This window comes from Mustelus asterias, chromosome 11 (genome assembly GCF_964213995.1).
Source record: "Mustelus asterias chromosome 11, sMusAst1.hap1.1, whole genome shotgun sequence".
Lineage (NCBI taxonomy): Eukaryota > Metazoa > Chordata > Chondrichthyes > Carcharhiniformes > Triakidae > Mustelus > Mustelus asterias.
The window spans coordinates 41158052-41165747 of NC_135811.1; the positions used below are offsets into that span (position 1 = coordinate 41158052).

Here is a 7696-nt window from a genome sequence, read left to right on the forward strand (position 1 = left end):
CCATTAGCTTTCGGAGCACTGCTCCTTCGTCAGATGGAGCAGCGCTCCGAAAGCTAGTGGCATTTGCTACCAAATAAACCTGTTGGACTTTAACCTGGTGTTGTTAAAACTCTTACTGTGTTCACCCCAGTCCAACGCCGGCATCTCCACATCATAATTAAAAGTATCACATTGAAGAGTGTCCGTTACGTTTTTGCATGCAAAATATATGTTACACCACATTGGCTCAAATATAAAACCTAAAATGAAGAAAAAGCAGCAACTTATTGTTGAGGACCTCCATGGAAGTTCTCTCCTTGCCCCAATTCTTTGTGAGAAATTTACCACAGGTATTGTATTTTTCAGCATGAACTGTAACATCAAAAATGCACTGTAAGAGTCTTTGTCATATAATAAGCAGATGGAAATTTTACAAGTCACAGAGTTACAAACTGTGAAATAAAATAAATTAATAAAACAAACAAGATTTTAAAGTCTGTTTCTAAAGCAAATTCTGAGTGAAGTGTGTTGCTCAAGACTTTCATATGGTGTTGAAGATATTCTTATATTTACATCTTCAAGGTGTTGAGCAACAAACTGCTGATACAAACCCAGTAGGATTGAATTTTTAAAATTATAATACTGTTAGGACTTAGTTGTCACATCCTTAAGTGCATCCGTTAAAATTGTATTTTATATGTAGCTTAACCACAAAAGCATGATGGATAAATGTTGGTGACATTCCTTACAAATCATGGCATGCTGAGAAGCAATGGAAATGACTAATTCAGATAATGTAAAGGTTCTTTGTTTAAAAGTTGTTAAAACGTGGTAGCCTCAGGCAGGATGTTAGCCTTTGAATCAAGGACGATTATAAACATGTCTAGCCAAATAGCTGTGAAACAGGACAAGCGCATATTAATCTCATTTAGTGGTCATTGTTTTGGAATAACTAGCAAGGAAGCATAAATCTGGAGTCCTCTGAATGACAGTGGTCTAAACTGGGCTGAAGGTACCATCATGAAAAGGCGGTTAATGACTGACTCATTTGCATCTTGGCCAAAAGGCCGAGATGCCGCTTTTAAAAATTGCTTCAAATGAAGCTTAAATGTAACCTAATGACCTCAACCAAGCGCAGCATCCTATCCATACTACACTTGATCTTAGCCAAAAGGCCGAGAAGCAAGTTAATGACTGACTAATCTGGGGGCAGAAACGGGGTTTTGTCTGGTACGGCAGAAAGCCAAGCTGGGAACGGTGAATAAAATAAGGTTTTGTAAGGTACGAAGCACATATCATCATCATCGCCACACTACCAGAAGGACGTGGATGCTTTGGAGAGGGTGCAAAGAAGGTTTACCAGGATGTTGCCTGGTCTGGAGGGTTTTAGGTACAAGGAGAGGTTGGATAAACTTGGATTGTTTTCACTGGAAAGACAGAGGCTGAGGGGAGACCTGATAGAAGTCTACAAAATTAGGAGAGGCATAGATAGGGTGGATAGTCAGAGGCTTTTTTCCCAGGGTGGAAAGGTCAACTACAAGAGGGCTCAGGTTCAAGGTCAGAGGGTGAAAGTTTAGGGGTGATGTGTGGGCAAACTTTTTCACATGGAGGGTGGTGGGTGCCTGGAACTCACTGCCAGTGGAGGTGGTGAAAGCAGGCACATTAGCAATGTTCAAGATGTATCCTGATAGACACATGAACGGGAGATGAACAGAGGGATAGAAACTACGTATTGGCACAGGTTTGTTGGGCTCAAGAGCCTGTTCCTATGTTGTATTGTTCTCTGTTCTTTGTTCTTTATCAAGAAGAGAAGACAGATGATAAACTCCAGTCAAGAGACAAGGCAACCGAAGGTTCAGGGCTGATGCTTCATTGTGAATGCAACTGCTGACCGCTGCCTTTGTTAAACATCCCCATTTTGTCGTTATTGTGGAAAATTTAATAGAGTCTCTGAAAGTTGCGATAACATCCTCGTACCTAGGTGGTTTTGTCGCTGGTTGGAGCTTGAAGTCCCTTTTTAATCTGTTTTCCCAACATAGACTGTAACTTTAATTGACCTCAGTCTTACAATGAAATTGAAGTAAGTGCCAGATCTTATCCCCTCTCTGGTTCAACTTCACACATGATGTGGAGATGCCGGCGTTGGACTGGGGTAAGCACAGTAAGAAGTCTCACAACACTAGGTTAAAGTCCAACAGGTTTATTTGGTAGCAAATACCATTAGCTTTCGGAGAGCTGCTCCTTCGTCAGATGGAGTGGTTATCTGTTCTCAAAATTTCTGTGTTGATTTCTGTGTCTGTTAGCACTGATTTGATTTCTGTGTCTGTTTGCACTGTTTGAGAACAGATAACCACTCCATCTGACGAAGGGGCAGCGCTCCGAAAGCTTATGGTATTTGCTACCAAATAAACCTGTTGGACTTTAACCTGGTGTTGTGAGACTTCTTACTCAACTTCACACAAACAACTGAGAAAAACAATATTTGAAGGAGAGATGAAGGGTCTTCTTCAAAAGTTCCACATTCATTGTGAGGAGTACAGTAAAAATATATAACTATAGGGACAAATATTTACTTGCAGTTTGAGTTATTTTGTGAAGTAGAACGCAATTTTAGAATATTTTTATCTTTTAAGCTTTAATAAGCTTTGACCTTTTAAAATGTTGTGTCATTGATAACTTGCTGCAGTAAGTTGCCACTGTCACAATGAGGCTTCAGGGGTAGAATTGGAGACCATTGGCAATGTTGGAGAGAAAAGGGAGTTTTTAAAAGATCTTGAGGAATAGTCAGTGACTGCAGTCAGAGGGTGCAGGAGGGAGGGTGCTCTTTCAGAGATGGAGTGCCGATAAGAGAGCACTCAAAGATATCCCGAATACAAGAGAGGAAGATATGTCGGTGCGGATAGGGGATCACTCTCAAAGAGCCCTGGGTGTAGGAGAGAGAGAGAGAGGGAGAGAGGGAGGGTGATTGTGGAAAAATGGAGGAAGCCTGAAGAGAACTAAATGCAACTGGGCCGAAAGGCCTAATTCTGCTCCTATCTCTTATGGTCTTATGTTTTTGATTGGTAAGGGAATCAATGGTTTTGGGGAAAGAATCAATGGGGTTGAGAAACATATCAGCCATGATCAAATGGCGGAGCAGATTCAATGGGCCAAATGGCCTAATTCTGCTCCTATCTCTTATGGTCTAACTGGAGAATTCCCCTCCTAAGAGAAGGAGTAAGAGAAGAAAGGGCTTGAGCAGAGAGGAAAACTTAAGAGGAAAGAAAAAAGAGGCTGATTAGCAATGTCAGAATCTGTTTGATGACGATGCCAGCAATGAAGTTAGACTGCCACTTCAATGAACGGTTAAGCACAGAAATGCTGCTTGAAACCTTCTGATACAGAAGGAATTAAATCACTGCTAGTACTAAAGGAGTTAGACTATTGCTTGTATTAAGGCAAAATGTTGCTGAATTATGAACAATGTTGTAAAATGATAGGGCATGTCATATATTTGAATGTACTGTGCCATGCTGAGAGACCAAACTGTTACTCTAATATTCTGTGTGTGAACAACCCACTTTTCAATTTAATGTTTTGAATATCTTCGCTATGTGGTCCTTAAGTGTTAGGTAACAGAGCTATTACTAGTCATAGTGTTCTTGGAGTTTTGTCTCACTGCAGATCAGTAATCTGCTGTGATTATTCTCAATAGTACATGTAACCAGCTTTATTTTTTGGAAATTGTTTGCTATTCTATTCGATGAAACCTGTGCTCCAAATAGTGGTGATGTGGCGATGCCGGCGTTGGACTGGGGTAAACACAGTAAGAAGTTTAACAACACCAGGTTAAAGTCCAACAGCTGTTGGACTTTAACCTGGTGTTGTTAAACTTCTTACTCTCCAAATAGTGGCGCAGTGGTTAGCACCGCTGTCTCACAGCAGCAAGGGCCTGGATTCAAGTCCCAGGTTTGATTCCTGGCTTGGGTCGCTGTCTGTGTGGAGGCTGCATATTCTCCCCGTGTCTGTGAGGGTTTCCTCTAGGTGGTCCTATTTCCTCCCACAGTCCAAAAGACGTGCTGGTTAGGTTTTATTGGCCATGCTAAATTCTCCCTCAGTGTACCCGAATAGGTGCTAGAGTGTGGTGACTCGGGGATTTTCACAGTAATTTCATTGCAGTGTGAATGTAAGCCTACTTGTGACACTAATGAATAAACTTTAGCCAGATTTATTTTCTGTGCAAAAAATAATTTACTGCAGCCTGCCAACAGATATTTCAGAGAAGTACCACTCCTGCGATAGGAAAATTAGCGTAAAATCCCTACAATACAGAAGGAGGCCATTCGGCCCATCGGGTCTGTACCGACCACAATCCCACTCAGGCCCTATTCCCGTAACCCCACACATTTATCCTGCTAATCCCCCTGACACTAGGGTCAATTTAGCATGGCAAACAACCTAACCCGCACATCTTTGGACTTTGGGAGGCAAATGGAGCACCCAGAGGAAACCCACACAGACATTGGGAGAAATGCAAACTCCACACAGAGAGTGAACTGAGGCTGGAATTGAACCTTGGTCCCTGGCGCTGTGAGGCAGCAATGCTAACCACTGTGCCACCATGATTTCTAAGGTGAGTAGCTTGTTTTGAGAATCTACGATGGTAGGTGTTAATATATACGAAAAAATGATAGCCAATTACCTTTAATATATTGTTCATAACATTGATGACTGGCAAAAGAAATAAGGAGTGTTTTCCACAAGTGTTTAAATCAGCCTGAAGCAGTTATACTTAGACATAACTCTTCATTTTACACAATAATTAAGTTCTGCCCATGAGTAAGACATGGATATTCAAACAGCTTATATTGTATTTCTTCCAAATTACTGCCTGTGTTTCTAATGTATCATATTAAGACTTCTGTTGTTTTGGCTCCAGTAGTTGTAGTTACTTGCAATGTGAAGTGTTGGCAGGATCAGACACTGGAAACATGTTAAACTTTTGTTTGATCTGTGTTCAACACTGGAATGACTGTTCAAACAAAACCTCTCCCATTTCGCTGTTGAGACATTATGGTTTGGCTTGCATGTTAATTCAGAGTGTGGCCTGAAGCAGATTTACAAAAACTTAGCGCCATCATGAATATATCTGCATTTAATGACAAGCATACGGTGGGTGAGCAATTATCAGGGTGCATATTTAGGATTGTAGATTCACCTAATTGGCAGAATTTCCCAGTTCCGCCCACCCCAGGACTGGCAATTCACGCCTGAGGTCAACAGGCCTTTGGCTTGTCCGTCAAATTCTCCATCCCATCCACAACAATTCCCACAGCACCGGATTTAGGCCAAGGTTTCTGCATGCTGGGGAGGCTGGACTTCGGGATCTTCTGGAGTTGTGCTGGTGAAGTTTAATGACACCGTGAAGCACAACAATGTCGCCCATGTTAAATTGGACTTCCTCCTTTCCATCCACCCTTGACAATGAATGCTTCTCCTCGGAAACACAGAAAATCCTATATATAAAAATATCAAGGTTCATCTAATACGACTTCTAACACGCTGACAGTCATGTTACACCATGATAAAGTGTTTGATTGTTCATAGCAATCGATCACCATCAACTAGTTGATACTGACTCAGAAAAGGCATAAGGAGAACCTAAGTGGTAGCAAAATTTGGGAATAATGGATGGAATTCTCCAGTCTCGCCTGTGGCAGGACTCATTGCAAGCGAAAATGGAAAATTTAGCATTCCAGCCATACCTCCATTAACTTTCTGCACACGAAAATCCCAAAGCGAATGAAGACGGAAGATTTTGGCCTGTAGTCCAAAAGTCACCTTTTGCTTCCCAAACATATTATGCTTATCACAAGTCATGACCAAAGGAGAGCTGTTACTACCTGAGTCAGGGAATATATTGCTGCTGTGTTGTTGTACTTGAAGGAGAGACAACAGCTAGGTCTTAGTCACTGTGAAGCCTGCAATGCTGCCTTATTTACCATAGTCAGGGCCACACCAGTGGCAGATTTGGAAGATTAATGACCCATAAAAGTTATCAGAGAGAAGAAAGCACTGTGGTAAATATTTGGCACATTACAAGTTGCCATATCTACACAGCATGCAGGGGGAAAAGGTGATGAAAGCCATGCAGGCAAGTTGATTTCTTTAAGCTGTAGTTGGTAATAAAAATTGAAACTGACTAGTCTAGTTTCTTTGCCACGTTGCTTGAGCATCACATGATTTAAAGTTTATTTATTAGTCACAAGCAGGCTTACATTAACACTGCAGTTAACTTACTGTGAAATTCCCCTAGTTGCCACAGTCCAGTGCCTGTTTGGATCAACGCGCCTAACCAGCATGTCTTTCAGAATGTGAGAGGAAACCAGAGCAAACCCACGCAGAACATACAAACTCCACACAGACAGTGACCTAATCCAGGAATCGAACCTGGATCCACTGGTGCTGCGAAGCAGCAGTGCTAACCACTGTGCTACCGTGCCGCTCAATTTTAGTAAGCTGCTTCATGTCAGGATATTTTGTGCCACTTGCAGCATTTTGTACAATAGAATATCTATTGGAATCACAATCTGCAATCTGCTACTACTAATATTAACAGGATAAGGTGAACAATTAAGCAATCTGCTCTGGTTGATCGCTGTGATTATTCATAGTTGCTCAAATAAGAATGGCTTGAAGATGTACACAGAAGATATAAACTCAAACCTGTGACCTCTAATGGCTGGACAAGCGGCATAAGAACACTACCATCTGCAAATTCACCACCAAGCTACACACCATCCTGACTGGGAATTATATTGTCATTCCTTCACTGTTGCTGGGTCAAAACCCAAAACCTCCTTGTGCCAACAGCATGGTGGGTGTGCCTACACCAGATGTACTGCAACAGTTTGAGAAACCATAGAATCCGAACAGTGCAGAAGGAGGCCATTTGGCCCATCGAATTTGGCCCACCGACCACAATCGCACCCAGGCCCGATCCCCATTACCCCAAGCATTTACTCTTGCTCGTCCCCCTGACACAAGGGGCAATTTACCCTAACTAGTCCCCCTGACACTAAGGGGCAATTTGGCACAGCCAATCCACCTAACCCGCACATCTTTGGACTGTGGGAGGAAACCGGAGCACCCAGAGGAAACCCATGCAGACACAGGGGAGAATGTGCAAACTCCACACAGGCAATGACTCAAGCCAGGAATCGAACCCGGGTCCCTGGCGTTGTGAGACAGCAGTGCTAACCATTGTGTCACTGTGCTGCCCCCCAAGGTGGCCCCCATTATGCCCCCCACTGTGCCACCATGACGCCCCCCCCCTGCCACCATACCACTGTGGTGACTCATCACCACCTACATTATGAACAGTATATTTTGACTCTATAGCGCGCAATAAACAACACTTTTCACTGTATCCCAATGCACGTGACAATAATAAATCAAATCAAATGAAAAGTCTCGATGGGGACAATACGTGATTCTTGCTGGGGCGAACCTCGATCAGCGAGGTGTTAAAAGTAAGTGCGCCTGGATGATAGAGTCCGGGACTCATTAATGACATGCTAAGCATGATATTAATATTTAAATCAGCTTTGCACCCTTTCTGGGAAAACATGGCAGGTACGATCGAGGGAGGTGAAAAACCGGGCGCATTTTTTCACCTTCTGCCTGACCCTATCACCTCACCTCGCAGAAGGTCAGGTGGGACGAGGTCATAAGATCG

At 42.7% G+C, this 7696-nt stretch overlaps 1 pseudogene; it reads right to left on the minus strand.

Moving 5' to 3' along the window:
- Positions 1 to 1005: 1005 nt before the first annotated feature.
- LOC144501012 (U2 spliceosomal RNA) lies at positions 1006 to 1166 on the minus strand (annotated as a pseudogene).
- Between the last annotated feature and the right edge of the window lie 6530 nt (positions 1167 to 7696).